The 19,147-nt window shown below is 35.1% G+C and overlaps 2 pseudogenes; one reads left to right on the forward strand and one right to left on the reverse strand.

The window, feature by feature from the left end:
* Window positions 1–753: 753 nt before the first annotated feature.
* LOC143649309 (olfactory receptor 8K3-like) lies at window positions 754–1,686 on the reverse strand (annotated as a pseudogene).
* Window positions 1,687–9,339: 7,653 nt separating this feature from the next.
* Window positions 9,340–10,257, forward strand: LOC143649733 (olfactory receptor 5M11-like; annotated as a pseudogene).
* The last annotated feature ends 8,890 nt before the right edge of the window (window positions 10,258–19,147 follow it).

A 19,147-nucleotide genomic window follows, 5' to 3' on the forward strand; every position in this document is an offset into this window, starting at 1 on the left:
ACCTATACTTACTCATCATGTCCTCAGCTCCAGAGATCTTTCATTCACTTCCCCCTCAACATAACTATTGTAGCACCGCATGAGAGCTTTTGCACTGGTGTTTCTCTCAAGGAATATCCCAGTGGGCAACTCATTAAATTCCTCATCCTTTTGATTACATGTCATCTTTTCACAGAGCTCTACTGGCTACCCTAATTAAAAAATTATCCCCTGTTCTGAGTGTTACTTCTATTTCATTTTCATGTAAATTATTATATCATACTATATTATCCATTTCTTATTCTGCCTACTTTTTGTATCTTTTAAAGGGAATGTAAAGCCACTAAAGATAAGGTTGTGATTTTTTCTTTAACAATATTTATTCCTTAGAATGAATCAATTTTCTTAACTTTTATCAGAAATTACTTTGTGTCTTTTTCTGTGGTAGTAACTTCAGACTAAATAGTAGTAACTTCATATTAAATAATCCTCATTCTGTACAGAATCCCTAGCTTTATTAAGGTCATTTGTGTTAGAAGAGACATGAAAACAGACTCTACACAGGAAAATGTAAGAATTCATCTAATCAAGATTTGAAGTAAATATAATCTCATGTCTGGAATATAACAGAAGTTAGTAGCTCAGTGGTGAATTTTGGTTTGAAAGCAAGGACATATTTCTATATTTCTGTACCTCTTACTGGCAGATTCATTCTTAATATTATGGAAACAAATAATATAAGTCTAAAGAAATGTCAGATTTACTTTAAAAATACTATAACAATTTATTGTTATTGCATCTTGTGAATTTTAATACAAAATTTGGACACATTTTCCACATTCTCTTTAGGGCCTTTTTCACCTCTTTGTTCCTCAAACTTTAGATCATGGAATTCAGCATGGATATCACCAAGGTATAAAATATAGAGGTCATTTTATCAGTATCAAAGCAATTATTGGTTTGGGTTGCACGTACATAAAGTAGAGAGTTCCAAAGAAGACAGCCACCACTGTCAGGTGAGATCCACATGTGGAGAAAGCCTTGTGCCTGCCCTCTGCAGAGTTCATGCTGAGGATGGCCATGAGGATCAGCATGGTGGACATGAGAACTATCAGAAGAGATGACACCAGATTAAAAGCTGCACTGACCAGAATTATCAATTTAATTCCATGTGTGTCTGAGCAGAGCAGGCATTGTAGCCACAAAATGAAGATAAGAAAATTTTTATGATGATCAGCAAAGACACAAAAACACTATAGACATAAATTATCACCACCAGCAGGTGACAAGCTCTTTGTGACATGATGGCTGGATAAAGCAGAGGGCTGCAGATGGCCACAAAGCAGTCATATACCATTGCTGACAAAATGAAAATTTCATTAGAAATAAAAAATACTAAGGAAAGTGAGTTAGATAGCACAAACATTAAATGAGATTGTATGTTGATCTGCAAGAATATTAAATAGCATTTTGGGTCCCACAGCTGTTGAATAACCAAGATCAAAGGAGGCCAGATGTCTGAGGAAAAAGTACATGGGTGTGTGTAGCCAGGAGCCTATCATGGTGAGGATGACTAAGCTCAGGTTACCCACCAGAGACCATGTAAACCAAGAGGAGGAGCCTGAATAGTGGAATCCACAGCTCAGGGTGATCTGTGATTCCTATCAGAATGAATTCATTCAGAACTGTGAGATTGGTTTTGTCCATCCAGGCCACTCACTCAACAGGAAACCTATATTGGAAAGAATTATAAGAGCAATCAATAGCTTTTGGTAAATATGACTAAAAATAAAATACATAATTTGCTTAAAATTATTGCAAGAATACAATTTCGAACTGTTTACAAAAAATCTTTTTTTCCTCATTTTTATGGCCAAAAATAACTTTTTTAATAAATTGTCAACATCATTGCAGAGAATAAAATATTTGAATGGTGTGCATTATGAGAATGATAAAGATGTTTTCAGCTTTACTCAGTAATTTTACTGTCACTTTGGGAACAAAGGTTTAGAAGATGATATTCACACTGTCCTGGAGTTTATTCTCACATATTGTTAGTAACAAAATGAAAAGCATATTTTTAAACAGATCTTAGCATTAAAACATTAAACATGAATTAGTTTATTAGTAGAAATAATAAAATCTAGCATCCTTTGCTTCCTAAGGATATAAAATTCTTGTCTATACATCAGCACTATGAAATATTAGTGAACATTTATTTACTCTAAATATAATCACAATTCAGACTTTATTCTCAGTTTGTAGCTAATACAGTGAATAGAAGAACAACATAAATGTCACTAGAAAAATGGCAAGACATTGAGAAAATAATATATCCAGTCTTCTGCAAAAAGTTGATTACATGCAAAAATATTTTTATCATTATTATAATTAATATTATGGAAATCATAAGAAGCCTAAATGGATTTCTTAATTGGATTTGGGTACAAAGAGAAAATGAAAGAGAGAGAGAGTGAGATAAAAGAAGAAAGAGGGGGAGGAAGGGAGAAAAGAAAGAAAGAAAGGAGAAACAAGAAAGTTGAGTGATAATATACAGAAAATGCATCTTTATGACAAATGTGACCATTTTAATAGAGGCAATAAATTTGGCATTTCTAATTTAGGCAGTAACTTTTGTGTCTGTTTCTTCTTAGCTATGAAAATTATATGATATTTTATCAAAAGTGTTTTGATCTATGAAATCAATGCTGAAATATTAAAGGAGTGAAATTTAACAATGTTTATGAATTACTTTTCAAAGCTTCAGCATATTAGTTCCCCTCTAGCTTCCCTCTTTCTCTGTCTCTACACATAGATACTCTACACCCTCAGACACATATACAGATGAAGGAGGTTAAAACAAGAGATGTCCTTAAAAATATCTGGAGGAAACATGAACAAGAAAACCATGACATATTATTCTTTTCTTCTTTTAAGGTAACTACAAATTAAAGAATTTTTCTGTTCTATCACCCAATTAAACATGGAGAAGACAAAACACTAGGAGATAAGTAGAACTACAGAGGAAATTGTGATAGCTTTTTTAAAAACTTTCTCAATAAGGGAAAACATACAAGGGGTTTAACAATTAAGTGTAAAGAACATATTGTAATGAAAAGAAACTGTCCACCTAGGCTACCTGTTAACACCCACATAGCCGTTCTCCAAATAGTGTTCATAAAGCAAATGTGGATGGAAAAAGCAAGTAATATTAACAGTTTCTACTTTCACATTTTCTCATGATTATATCATTGTTTCTAAACAATTTCTTCAATTATTTATATGTTCATTTCATATGTGAAATTTTGAATATCTACTATGACAGATAAGAATTAGGAAACATACATCATCTCCTTCAATCATCCCTAAATAAACAGAACTAATTTAATTTCCTTTAAATCTTCATTTGGTCATCATTAATCAACAAAACCACACTTTGATGAGTTTTTCCATAGATGAGTACCACTTACATATGGCAACCATTATTGTGTTTTAAGAAGGGTTAATTGATAAAAAATACTTAATTGTTTTTATTCACCTGTAAAGATAAGGGTTTAAAATGTGACTATATTTATTTTCCTTTGTATTAAGGTGGATGTATAATTATTTAAAAACATGATAATTGGCTTTTTTACCTAAAATTATCATGTGACTCTCCAATATGAAAATCACAATGCTATAAAAGAGCAATGATTAAACCTTAGATTCCTGTGGAAGCTAGATAGACATTAAATGTATCAAATAACCCAGCATAGGGAAAGTTCAACTAAGAGAAACAAAAGTATACATCCCATTTACAAATTAAACTACCAGTTTGCTTTGTTTTAATCTGCATGGCACAGACAAAAGATAGATGCTATACAGATATGGTCAAGATTGTATCACTCAGACTCTTTCATACAATCTATGTGTTATTGATACAATTATTATCTTTCCATCTTTATTTTATATTCCATCAAATAAAGACAAGACCCCTTATAATAAGTTGAATTGATGACTGAATTCTAATTGAAATGGCAATGTTGTGAGATATAGATATTATTAATTAAAAAATGCCTTTCACAGATAAATATTAATGAAAATAGCAGAGTAGGGAAATCCAAAACCCCTTCCTTCCACTAAAGAAGGACAGTAATTGTTAAAACTATCAGAATCAAGTTTTGGGAATCTCTGGAATCTAATAAAAAATATCCAGTGTCCATGTAAATGATTAATAAAGTAAGAAACTATTACATTTTGGTCAAACAAAGTTGTGGCCTACCGTCCCTGCATTCAGCTCCAAGGCAGCCAAAGTGATGTTGGCCCACCCTCCTGGGAATTCTGGATGGTCCAGGGGAAATATCCTTCCTATTTTCTAATAATTTGGTAGTGTGTCTTCATCTGTCTGATAACTACCTATGGGATCAGCCCAGAGGCTTGCATAGGTTTAAAAAATTAATACACTTATATGCTGTCTACATCATACTCGTTTTAATTCCAAAGTGAGAAATAGAAAGAGAAAGGATAGATAAAAATAGTAATCAAAGGAAAGAATCATTAAACAAGGCTGTGGCAGCTGCATGAATGAGACAAAATTAAGTTAAAAATTGTTAAAAGGGAGAGAGAAGGACATTAAATACTGATAGTATGGATAAAAGAATCAACCCATCCATAACATATAAAAATTATAAATATATATACACATACAAACAGAACCCAAATTACACGAATCAAAAATTGACAGATTTGAAAGGAGAAATATTCGACAATAATAGTGGGGGACATAAAATGTGTTTGATATCTCCCATATTCACTATTAAATTTTTAAATGGCATAGCTTCACATTGTCATGTCACTATAAAATAAGGTCACTTTCTGTAATTTCTTAACAGAAGTCAAATTATTTCCAAGACTCAGCTCCCATACAGTTTTCAACACTAAAATAAATGACAATATATGTATTTCTACTATGATATATAAAAAATGTGCATTTCAATAGTTCTATTTAAATATCAAATTAACTTTTTTGTATTGTTTTTAAAATTTATTTATTAATTTAAAAATTAAAAATAAACAAACAAAAGCATTAACATATCATTCCATTCTACATATGTACTCAGTAATTCTCAATATCATCACATAGTTGTGTATTCATCATTTCTTATAACATTTGCATCAATTCAGAAAAAGAAATAAAAAGACAACTGAAAAAGAAATAAAATAACAGATAAAAAAAGATTATACATACCATACCCCTTACCCCTTGCTTCAAAGTGACTTTTGAGTGGCAGACAGCAGAAAGAAGACCTGAAACCACTTGACAAATAAGTAGTGGACAATTTTAAACCAGATACACATTCTTGCTCCATAATTTTGCTAAACAGTTCTTTGCTTAAACCTTTAGTGAAAGACATTTTAATCTTAGTTCTAATCTCCCTTTAGCTGTGTTTAATCAGTCAAATGATAATTTAGGTGATCTTGCAAAGACTCCTCAAAGCCTGGGTGATAAGATTCAGCAGCAGTGTTTTTACTCTTTCACATCATGGTGTGGTTGAGTCACACTGAGAAAGATACTTCAATAGTTTCATTTGGCCTCACCTCCACCCAACTAAAAGTAGTACCTTGAAAATGACACTGATAATTTGAACTAAATTGGTAAATTTGGAAAATAAATATAGAGGACATATTCAGCACAGAGTAAATGTAAAGATCATAAAAAACATTGTTAATATTTGTATTCATTTAAAGGTAAATGGAAAGCACTATGGAAATCATGAGGTTATTTCTGAAAGAAAATTGATCAACTACAAATGACTATTTCTTAGTTGGCATCTGGTCTATGTTCCCAAATGGAAAGCACTATGGAAATCTTGAGGTTATTTCTGAAACAAAATTTATCAACTACAAATGACTATTTCTTAGTTGGCATCTTGTCTGTGGTTCCAAATGAAAGAAAATAATCAAGAAAATGTTAGGATATGGGTGTGGAATTTGCTTTCCTCAGAGGGTGCAGGTTTATACTAACCAAAGAATATCAATTAACTAGGAAATAAAAATAACCTTCTAGAAAAACATAATAAAGGTTGTTGAAATACCACATTGGTCTAAAAAATCAAGTTATCAAGGTAAATTTTTTATAGACATTGCTAAGTCACAGATTAGGTGCTAGAGAATTCAGGTTAAATGCAAGATGGGAGCTATGAAAGGCCATGGGAAATCTGAGGGATATTCTTTATTTTAGTTTCCTTTGCTGCTAAAACAAATACCATGGTATGGGTCAGGCTAAACAATGGGAATTTATTTGCTCATGTTTTGAGGCTTGGACAAAGCCAAATCAAAGCAAAGAGACACTTTCTCCCCAAAGACCAGTGTCTTGGTACTGACCACTGACACATGTTTATAACCAGAATCCAGATTTACAGCAACAACCATAGAAACATCCCACAGGGTTTGCAGAACAGTAATGCTATTTATATATATTGCAACAGAATTATATTATAGATAAATATAATATATTTATATTATATATTTTTAGCATATAATAATGTATTACTATTACATATTAAATTCATTTGAATAGAATTGCTCAGTCATATGTATACATATCCTTCTTTAGTAAATACTGCCAGATAGTTTTCCAATGTGATTATACCAATGCACCCTCCCACCAACCATGCACATCAGTTAAGGGTCAATATCCTTGTCATCATTTAATATTTTCCATCATTTTGATATTACATTATTTTCATGATTCCTGTTATTATTCACATTTTCTTTTAAATCTCAGCTCTTTTTGTTTGTTTGTTTGTTTTTTGCCTGGGCAGGCACTGGTAATTGCACCAGGGTCTCCTGCATGGCAGGTAAGAATGCTGCCTGTTGAGCCACCATGACCCACCCAATTCTCAACATTTTTCAGATACTGGTTCAAAGTCTTTGTCTAGTAAGTAAAATGTCTGAAATTTATCAGGGTTGTTTTCTGCCACCGTATTTTTTCCCTCTGGAATTGCAATCTTATTTATGTGATTAATGTTTGAAATCTGAACTTTTAAATACTTTAATGAATTAACTGGAGAATTGAATTTTCTGGCTTCCAAACATTTGTTTTATTGTTTTAATTGTTGAAGATGGTATTAGTATATTTGTTTATTGATTTTTCCAACCTATTTTGTAAAAACTGTCTTCCCAGAGGTACGTAATCACTGAAGTCTCTGTTTCAGCTAGTATTATGAAAGGAGCTAAAAGAACAACTGTAACAAAAACACCTCTCAAGATTTGCAGATTAACTCTAGGTGTGCTTCTTCTTCACAGCCTATTCAGCCTTCTTCATGGGGCCAATTTCAGTAGCGAAGTTTTCAACATTTCACTATTGCATAAATGTTTAAGGAAAGAATTATATAGATATCATATATCAGGTTGATTAGTTGTTTTATTCTATTCTGCTAGAACTTTTATCATAAATTGATGTTGAATTTCATAATATGCCCATTTAAATTTTAAACTACAAATATTTTAATTACATAGATTGATTGTCAAAGATGAACTCAACCTTGAATTCTTACATATGTGCAGTACCCCTTTAGCTTTATCATATTTTTATATACTGTTATAAGAGTAGAGATCAATATGTTTCAGAATGTTATATCTTAGTGTAAGTTCTTTTGGAGATGTATTTTTTCTTTCATTTATGTGAGTTCTTTCACTCTTCTCTGTTTCCTCCTTCAATCATGGTATAAAATCCACTGTATTAGTGCATTAGTTTGCCAGGGATTCTATAATGAAATCTGTACTGTAACAAAGTAGTCTTTGATACTACCAAGTAAAAAAAAATATTGCCTCACAGTTCTGGGAGCTAGAAGTCTGAATTAATGTTTTGGCAGGACTGTGGTTCCTCTGAAATGCAGAGAAATTTGGCAATGGGTGTGAATTCATGATATTTCTTCACTTGTGGTATAATTCTATTTCTGGGTTTATCATATAGCCATCTCTTTCTCACTCTGTATACACGAATTTCCCCTGTTTTACAGACACCAGTGTTTAAGACATGGCAAGTTCACCAATACTAAGAGCAGAATATACAAATCTGTCATTATTCTTCTAAGGACTCATCCTCTCTGATGCTTTAATTTTCCTGATTTTAAATTAAGTTTGGCCCTCATTAGAAATATATTCAGACATATACCAAGCCTTGCACCTCACTATCCAAATGGAAATACCTGCAAATTTAATAAAAATATAGTGAAGTCCAGAGAATTTTATTATTTTACCATGGTGAATACATTAGTCTAAGTCAAATAATTAACATTTTCTTTTGATTTTGTCATCAATTTATCATTTCAAATATATTACTATAGAAACTGTCATGGTCAGGGACATGTGTCAACTTGGCCAAGTTGTGGTACCTGTTTATCTGATTGGGCAAGTGCTGGCCTGTCTATTGCAATGAAGACATTTGATAGAATTGGATCATGATCACATCAGCTGCATCCACAGCTGATTCCATTTGTATTTAGCCAAAGGGGAGTGTCTTCTACAATGAGTGATGCTTAATCTAATCACGGGAAGCCTTTAAAGGAGGACTCAGAAGAGACAGGTTCCATTTCTGCTTCAGCTGGTGAGCCTCTCCTGTGGAGTTCATCCAGACCCTCCATCGGAATTGTCGGCTTCACAGCCTGCCCTGTGGATTTTGGACTCTGTGTTCCTGCAGTCACAGGAGACACTTTTATGAAATTTATATTTGCAAGTGTTCCCTGCTGATTCTGTTTCTCTAGAGAACCCTAACTAATACAGGGATCATCACTAGGTGCAAAGGAACCAGGAAAAGTAAATACTCTGCTCACCACATGCATACGTATGTGCATTTCCTAGGTATGGGTTTGCAGAAGTAGTCTTATAATTGATGCAGGCAATCTGGAGCCCTTACATTCTTTGTAGAATTTATGAATGTCCATTATCCTCTCAGGAATCCATGGTTTCATTGAATTTTTTTCAAAGAGTTCATGTTAAAATTAAAACAAAAACAGTGTAAGAACCATTCTTCTGATGACTATTACTCTAAGAATTTTCTTAGCTCTGTCTTTTTTCCAAAAATATTATTTTCAAATTAGCATTTAATTGAAGAACCTAAAAAATTCATCTGGACTTTTACTCCTTTCAGATGACATCCACATTAGGGTGAAACAATTCCCTAGGGGCATCTTTCTCCTATTGTTTGCATGGGGGCATGTCCTGGGGGAAATTTTCTCCTGCTGCTGCAATATTTCCATTGTCAGCCTCCGGGACCTGGCTTCTTCATGAGGGTGAGATGAGTTCAGTTTCATAGAGTCCTGTGCTCAGAAGGTTGGTTTAGTGCTCTTTATTTCCATTTGCTTCAGGATTCAGGAAATGCTCATTAAAAATAGCAGTGCAATAACAGAATTCATTTTCCTGGGGCTTTCAGATTGCCCAGAACTCCAGCCTCTCCTCTTTGTGTTGTTTCTGGTTGTTTACCTCATCACCATCTTCAGCAATCTGGGCATGATAATGTTAATCAGAATGGATTCTCACCTTCACACACCCATGTACTTCTTCCTCACCAACTTGGCCTTCATGGATTTGTGCTATACCTCCAATGCAACTCCACAGATGCTGATAACTTTCTTATAGGAGAAGACCATTTCTTATGCTGGCTGCTTTACCCAGTGTTATGTTTTCATCACATTCCTCCTTACTGAGCTCTACATGTTGGCAGCCATGGCCTATGACTGCTTCGTGGTCATATGCAACCCATTGCACTACAGTGTGAAAATGTCCAAGAGAGTCTGCCTCTGCTGGTCACATTTCCTTATGTCTACGGCTTCTCAGATGGTCTGTTCCAGGCCATCTTGACCTTCTGCTTGACCTTCTGTAGCTCCAATGTCATCAACCACTTCTACGGTGCTGACCCACCCCCTGATTAAGCTTTCTTGCTCTGATACTTATGTCAAGGAACATGCCATGCTCATATCAGCTGGCTTCAACCTCTCCAGTTCCCTCATCATCATCCTGGTGTCTTATGCCTTTATTATTGCTGCTATTCTCAGGATCAAATCAGCTGAAGGAAGGCACAAGGCTTTCACTACCTGTGGTTCTCACATGATGGTTGTCACCCTATTTTATGGGACACCCTTCTGCATGTATGTAAGACCAACAACAGACAAGACTGTTGAGGAATCCAAAGTAATATCTGTCTTCTACACCTTTGTAAGCCCAGTGCTTAATCCATTGATATATAGTCTTCAAAATAAAGATGTAAAGCAAGCTCTGAAAAGTATCCTCAGATGAAATGTGGTCACTAAGATGACAATACCCCCACTTTACAATAAACCATAATTCTAAACCTTTCACTCAAATGTCTGTGTATTTTGATGATAAAATGTGTTGTTCTCTATGGATATGTCTCTTGTTTCTCAGCTAACATTCTAAGATCCAGTGAACAAAGACCTCCATTTAAATCTAGGCTGTTACTGTCTAACTTGTCATCCATGAACCTGCACCATCAGCATTGCCTCAGATCTTGTTAGAAATGCAGAATCCCACTGTATACAAATCTGAATTTTAACCAAATCCCTTGTGAAAATTCATGTCCCAAATTCTCTACTTATATACCTTGGCACATTGGTGTGCTCTGGTGGCTTACAAAGTAAACATTATGACCACTCTCTTAGTTCAATTCCTTGCATGTCCTTTATTCTCTTTCTGTTGTATTTTGAGGACTCTTTAAAAAAATCTCCTTCCACTCTTTCTGAGAAAAAGCAGAAAGTATGTTCCCTAATGGTGGTTTTCTGTTTCTGAAGAAATGCTTTTATAGTGGGGAGGTTAGCAATGGGAAAAGAGATGGGGGTCAGATTCAGCTTTGTGGATCTGGGTCAGTGAGCTACAAGGTTCCACCTTCTCCTCTGACTCTCCGGTCTAGGGAGAACACTTTTGCTATCACCCTCATTTGAAAACCTTGGAATAGCTTGTGATAAGAAGAAGGCCTAGACTTGAACATAGAAAGTGTTATTTCTTCATTAAATTATTATTGAAATTTACCAGTGAAATTGTATGGTTTATTGTTTCCATTGTGGATTTTTCTGTGAATTCATTTTTTTTATAGCTCAGATGCAGCTTCATTCAGTGTTTTAACATAATTACATTACAATTAGGTATTATTGTGCTGTCCATTTTTGAGTTTTTGTATCTAGTCCTGTTGCACAGTCTGTATCCCTTCAGCTCCAATTACCCTTTTTTTAATAGCTATAGCTCCACAAATATTTTCTTCTTTTCTTACATGTGTTCACATAATTATTGCAGTCTTTTAAGAAATCTGTTCATTTATTCTATGCTTATACATGCATTAGCATAAATTTTTAAATAATTTCTCCAATATCCTTTTTTTATGTCAGCAGAGAAAAAATTTATTGAATACAAATTTGAGAGTACATGCAGGCACTCTCACAAAGAGAGAGGTCAGGAAGACGAGAGGCTATAGGCAATGTGAGCCTTTTGCTTTTATTGATTAGCTTTACTTTCTTCCCTGCACTTTTCCTTGTTCAAAGCTTTGTTTCTACCTTACTTCCTCCCTAGGGCAGTGCCTGGTGGCAGATAGTGCATTTTGGTGGGTTGGTTGGTTCCAAGCTTCTCTGTAAATGGATAACCTAGGTGGCTTTTTTTGGCTCCATCTTGCTCTGTGGATGACTCAGGTGGGGGTCATTTAGCTCCAGTTGGCACTAATGTCTGCTGCTGAGTGTTTCCCATTAGCGTGTAGTCCCTGGACAGAGTATCTATAGGGACATAGCCCTTCTTGACCTTGATTAATCATCTTTGCTGAAGTCCCTCTCTCCCTTTTCAGGTCCCTGTTCCAGCCTGCCTCAATTTCCAGATTAGAGAGTTTCCATCTCTTCATTTTAAAGGGTACTGATAGATTAAGGTCTGTCTTCTGTATTGCTTCTGACTTATCAGGGTACAAATGTTCTGTTTGACTTGGTATAGAACATTCTGTATATCTTATTTAAACCAAGAAGGAAGTAGTCCAGAGGGTGGTTGGAATTGCTGAAAATATTTGCATCAGCATTTCCTTGGTGTGAAAGCTTTCTAGTCTGGAGGAAATAAATTTGATGAGAAGCTTTAACATGCAAGGGCTGATCATTAGCAAGGGGATAGAAGTGAGTGGGCCTAGGAGAGGCATTAGTCAATTGAGACTACTGAAGAGGGAAGGAAATGACTATTGCTCAGGTTCAAGAGTGAATCCTAGCTGGGCTTTGTCCCTACTTAACAGGGGAATAAGAGGGAACATGTGCTAAGTTAAGGGGTGCAGGAATGAAGCTTAGAAGAGGCTTGGTTGATTGGGTTGTGGCTTTGGCTGCTGTGTTGCCCCAGTTATTTTCTAGAGTGATGTTAGTAATATTTCTCTGACAGTCAAGGCAATGAATTGCCACTATTTTTGTTGGTAAGAGCCTGGCATTTAAGAAATTGGCAGTAAATGAGTGGATATTTCTTGGCAGTGTTTAACTGTGGTTTTGCTTTTTATGAAAAAGGGTTGTTCTTTTCACAATGTTGTGTTAATATACAGGACAAGGAAAGCATATTTTATATCAGTGTAGAGATTTAGCCTTTTCCTTTTTCCTAGTTCTAGAGTTCAGGTAAGGCAATTAGTTTTGCTTTTTGAGCTGAATTCCCTGAAGGCAGGGTTTTGGATTCACTTTTGTTTAGTTAACTATCACATATCTTTGCTTTTTTTTGGTGAATGTAGCTACTTTTTGAAATAAAATATTTGGCAAACTACAGAAAAAGTTTCATCGTGTTTTACCTTTACAAACTTACTAGGGTTAAGTTAATTAACAGGTAGTACATAATTTATATACTTACCTTGTTTCTCTTTTAAAGTTTTTTAGTTGAAGATTAAGTTTTGTCTTACTGCTGACCACCTGGACTTTTAGAAACTCTTAAGATTAAAATAGTGTAACAGACAAGTAAATTTTGTTGTTCTCATGATCTGTAACTTTTAACATTATTCAGATAAGTATTAGAATAGACAATTGTGAAGCTTTTAGGAATATTAAGGAATTTCTAAGTATATAAATAGCATTTCACCAATGGAAAGTTAGCTAATATAGAGCAGAAAATCTTTTTTACTGCTTCTCAAACACTTTTTAGGTAATGTGTTAAATTATTTTAGCAACTCACTTTTACAAGGTGGGAGAAGAAATCCTTCAAAAGAAAAATAAGACATCTTTTGAAATAAATGATGATAATGTCAACATTAGCATAACAAGGATACAATTTTGATATGATGCAAAATGTTTATCTTTTAGAAAGTGTATTTAGACAGTTGCCCCTCTCCAATTGTCATGGCAGGCCCTGTTGGAGATAGGGAAAAGAAGCAGTTTCTACTAGGAACAAGTGAAAGTAGCTCAACCAAGCTCCAATTGTTGTTTTAATGAATAAGTTTGGATTGCTGCTGAATATAAACTCCTAGCACAGATCAAACCAGAGAAAGTAGAAAAGTAATGCATTTGTGCCTCCTGGAGTAAAGGAAACAGGACTGATGAAGAAAGGAGAGGAAGCTTTAGGGGTTGGCTGTGCTCAGAATACTGGAAAAGGGTCATGTACCAAGAAAAGGGGCACATAGATCTTTATACCTACTGGGTCTTTACTGGAAAAAATTGGTGTCTGAGGCAACTGGCTCTGAAAAGGATTATATATTTTTTCTTTTTAATAAGTATTCTAAGTAACTCATTAGAAGAAGCTTCAGGCATTCAATAGTTAATGCTGAGACAGGCAAGAGCTGAGTTAAGATAGTTCTGAAAGGCAAAGTAACAAACCAAGTGAGGGAGATAATTTCCTAAATGACATTTCTTTCCTAGGAAAAAGGGGTGGGGCCCAGCTCAAGTGGTAACACTTTATGAGAAAATTCAGACCCCAGGACCTGGAAATCAGGAACATCTTAAGCTGGCATTTCACCTCAGACTTTGTTTCAACCACACTCCTGGCAGGCTGAGACTTAAAGGTTCCAAGCCATTTTATAATTGGAGCTAGTGGGGAGCTATGGCCTGAAAAGTGCCACTTGTTGTGTAAATTAGGAAAAGCCCACAGCCTACTGGCTTGATAAGTATGTCAAACAACCTGCCATGTCTCATCCTTAAAATAATAGACCTGGGTCTACCTTCTCTGGGAAATAGTCTCTGGGGAGACTGACCTCAGAAAAAGTTGCATAAAGCAGGGCAAGAACCAGAAAAAGGGACCTGAAAAATTCTAATCAGTTAAACAGGAACTGTGCTGGAAGTCAGAATTAGTTGAACTGAATGCCAAATAACAGATAGACGACAAAACCAATTAACAAAGGAAATCGAGGAAAAAAGAGTGTAAAGGACCTCCAGAATAAACTGATCAAGGAAATCTGATGCCTTGACACTAGCAAAAATTATGATTCGTATTAGGAAGAGTGAAGATATGGCCCAGTCAAATGGACAAGCTATCACTTTAAATGAGATACAGGAGTTGAATCAACTAATTAAAGATGTGCAAACAAGCCTGCTAAATCAATTAAAAAATCAAATTGATGAGTTGAGGGAAAGTATGGCAAAAGGGATGAGGGATACAAATAATAAATTAGGCAACTATATAGAAGAGGTTGAAAGCTTGGGAAAAAATAGCAGAGTATATGAGAATGTAAGGTATAATAGAAGAGATGGAAAACACCATGGAGACTTAAAACAACAGATTTGAAGCGACATAATTAAGGCATAGTGAACTTCAGGGCAGGACATCTAAAATTCTACACACAAAACACCAGATAGGGAAAAGAATGGGAAAATGTGAGCAGGGTCTCAGGGGACTGAATGACAGCATGAAACACATGAGTATATGTGTAATAGATTTCCCTGAAGGACAAGAGAAAGGAAAATGGGCAGAAAGAATCACTGAAAACTTCCCATCTCTTATGAAAGACATAAAATTAAAGACACAAGAAGTGCAGCATTCCCCAAACAGAAGAGATCAAAACAGACCTAATCCAAAACACTTAGTAATCAGATTGTCAAATGTCATAAACAAAGAGAGAATTCTGAAACTGATGAGAAAAGCAATCCATCACATACAAGGAAAGCTCAGTAAGACTATGTGAGGATTTCTCAGAAGATCCCATAGAGACAAGAAGGCAGTGATATGATATATTTAAGATACTGAAAGAAAAACTGCCAACCAAGAATTCTATATCTGGCAAAACTTTACTTCAAAAATAAGGAAGAGTTTCAAATATTTTAGACTGATACTGCAAGAGTTTCTGAACAAGAGACCTACTCTACAAGAAATACCAAGGGCAGCACTACAGGCAGATAGGAAAAGAGAGGAGAGAGAGGTATGGTGAACAGTGTAGAAATGAGGACAATCAGTTAGGGTAAAAAGCAAGAAAAAAATGAGATATTATACATCTGCATAAAGTCATGACACTTGCAAAAGTGTGAACGAAACTTGAAGATATTATGTTGAGTGAAGTTAGCCAGAAACAAAAGGACAAATACTGTATGGTCTCACTAATATGAACTAACACTAATGCGTGAACTTTGAGGGTTAGAATTGAGAATTATCAAGAGATAGAAAGTTAGAAAAAGAGATATCAAGAAAAGGTTTACCAAGAGTTAGAAAAAGTATAAAGATTTGGCATTTAATGTTGAAGGAGTACAAAATGTTCAATAAGATTCATAGTAAAAATCCAGAAATAAACAGCACAGTGCTATCTGATGGTAGCACAATATTGTAATTACACTGACCAAAGCTGAGTATGAGTATGGTTGAAAGAGGAAAGTTAGGGGGATATATGACACCAGAAGTAAAGATGAATGATAAAGTCAGGGACTGTGTAACTTCAAAAAACCTTTAGTGGACAGTGATAGTGATTAAATGTACAAATATAAGTTATGTTTTTACATTAGTGAGAACAGATGAATGTCAACATTGCAAGATGTTGAAAATGGAATGGAATACAGAAAAAATAAAATCAATGTGTGCTTGGGTCTATAGTTAACAGTAGCATTGTAATATGCTTTCATTAAGCATAACACAGGCTAAGTACCAATGCTAAATGTCAATAAGAGAGGTATTTTTCTTTGATAATATTAACAAAAATACAAAGCATCAGAAAGTTAACAGCTTTTAAAAAGGGAATTTATTAAGTTACAAGCTTACAGTTCTAAGGTCATAAAAATGTCCTAACTAATGCTTCCAGAGAAAGACACATTGACTCAAGTAAAGCTAATTTCTGTCACAAGGGGAAGCACATGGCTGGCATCTACTTGTCCTTGTTCTTGGTTCCATTGCTTTGGCTTCTGATGCTAGTATTTTTCTTTGCTAATACTATCAAAATGCAATATATCAGAAAGTGAACAGCTTTTAAAAAGGGAATTTATTAACTTACAAGATTACAATTCTAAGGCCATAAAAATATCCAAACTAAGGATTTCAGAGAAAGATACCTTGGCTCAAGAAAGGCTGATATCTGTCACAGGGAAGGCACATGGCTTGTTCCTGCTGATCCTTGTTCCCAGTTCCAATGCTTCCAGCTTATGCTACTAGTGGTTTCCTCTCTAAGCGTCTGTGGGCCTTCACTTAGCTCCTCCAGAACAAAACTCTGAATTCTGGTTTGCTTAGCATTGCATGCATAGGCACACCTTGGACTTTGTATCTGCAAATGTCCACCTCTAGGTGTCTGCTCACTCTGTTGGTACACCAAACATCTCCAAATATCTGCATTGATGTCATATCTGAGCTCAAGGCATCTCCTGGGGCTTCTGTATTTCCAGAAGTCTGCATCTGCATCTGAAATTTTCCAAAATTTTTTCAGTTTTATAAGACACTAGTAAACTAAGACCCACTTTGAATGGATGGAGTCACATCTCCATTTAACCAAAAGGCTACCACCCAATATTGGTTATGTAACATCTCCAAGGAAGTAATCTAACCAAAAAGTCACACCAACAATTGAGTAAGTCAGTCTCCATGGAAATGATTGAATCAAAGTTTTCTACCCTAAACAATAGGTCTGGTCCCACAAGATCAGCTCAAGATTAAAACATGGCATTTCCGGAGGTACATAATAGTTTCAAACTATCATATTTCACCCTCTGGACCCCCAAAGGGTATGTATTTTCCATATGAAAAATGCATGCACTCCATTATAATATCATAAAGCCTTAAACAATTTGTAACTGTACAAATACGACACAAAGTCAAAACCAGTACAAAATCTCATCAGCATCAGTTACAGGCATCATCTGTCATAAAGCAAAAATTTATTCTTTGGTTATTGACCTGTGAAACTCAGAACAAGTGATCTGCTGCCAATATATAAATCAGGAACTGTCATAAGATATGTATTCCCATTGTCATAATGAGAAATCAATAGGAAAACAGGGGCCACCAGATCAAAACAGTTACAAAAACCTGCAGGGCTATGCCATTTTGAATCTTATGTACCCTGGAAAAGTCAAGTTCTTTAATCATCATTCAAAATTGTTGGGCAGGAGATTTTTTCCTTCTGCATGGGCAACCACCAGGAATTAAACCCTAGTCTCTGGCATGGAGGTGAGAACTCTTTGACTTCTCTTCCTCCAGGGGCTTGTTTATTTTTTTTAAATACTTTCATGGATGGTGTACAATCAATGGCTCATAATATTATCACACAATTGTGTATTGATCACCATGATCATTTTTTAGAATATTTGCATCACTCCAGAAAAAGAAACCAAAAGAAAAAAGAAAAACTCAAAAATCCCATAACCAATATTCCTCCCTCTCATTGACCACCATTATTTTAATCTATAGGATGTTTTGCCCTTTATCCCTCCCTATTATTTATTTATTTGTATCCTTATTTTTTCATTCATCTTTCCATGCCCTAGATAAAAGAAGTATCAGACATAAAGTTTTCACAATCACAGTCTCATTTAAAAGCTATATCAGTATACAATCATCTTCAAGAATCAAGGCTACTGGAAAACAGCTCAACAGTTTCAGGTACTTCCCTCTAGCCACTCCAATACACCATAAAATAAAAAGGGATATCTATGTAATGCATAAAAATAATCTTCAGGATAAACACTCAACTGTGTTTGAAATCTCTCAGCCACTGAGACTTTATTGTGCCACATTCTCCTCAAGAAGTTTTTCTCATTCCCATGATGCCAAGTTCTGGCCCATCCTGGGAGTTCTGTCCCATGTTTCCAGGGAAATATAGACCCCTGGGAGACATGTTCCATGTAGGGGGGAGGACAGTGAATTCACCTGCCAAATTGGCTTAGAAAGGGTGGCCACATCTAAGAAACAAAAGAGGTCCTCTGGGGATGACTCGGTCCTAATTTTAAGTAGTCTTAGCTTCTCCTTCGCAGGAATAAGTTTCATATGAGCAAACCCAAAGATCAAGGGCTCAGCTTATTCAACTGGTTATCCCAACTGCTTGTGAAAATAACAGGAATTCCCCCAAATGAGGGAGTTGAATATTTCTTCCTTTTTTTTCAAGTGGGAACTTACAATTTTGTTTTATTTACTGCCCAAATTACTCTGGTATGTATCAGGGAATCACATTAACCTGTACGAACATTCACACCCTTTTCAAGAGTTCATGTACTTATGGTGCTCAGCAAAGGTGACCATACTATTTAAATTAGGTCATGCACTAATCAAAATAGAAATTTTGCACCAAATGAACATCTCTCCCTTTGGTCTCACACAGACGTTGAGGTTTTAAAATGTGGACCATGTCATCTTTTACCATAAATTTTGTTTGGTATTATACTAACTAATTGTAGCACAATAATATAACAACGTTGAATGAAGCTGAATGTGATTCAATGTATGATTGCGGGAGAAGACCTGGGTGCATATATGAAAAAAGAAATAAAGATAGAGGATAAAGACTGAGACAGTATAACTTAGGAATTCCTAGAGTAGACATTGATGGTGGTTACATGTACAAATAATAAAACATTTTTGCATGAGGGAGAACAAATGAATGTCAACACTGCAAGGTCTTGAAAATGGATGGTATACAGGAAAAAGTACAGTCAATGCAAGCTGGGGTCTATAGTCAACAATAACATTGTAATATGTTTTCATTGAATGTAACAAAGGCACTATGCCAAAACTAAATGTCTGCAAGAAGGGGGCCATGGGACAGTGGTATGATTCTTTGTGGAAG

Source organism: Tamandua tetradactyla, chromosome 11 (assembly GCF_023851605.1).
Source record: "Tamandua tetradactyla isolate mTamTet1 chromosome 11, mTamTet1.pri, whole genome shotgun sequence".
Taxonomy (NCBI): domain Eukaryota; kingdom Metazoa; phylum Chordata; class Mammalia; order Pilosa; family Myrmecophagidae; genus Tamandua; species Tamandua tetradactyla.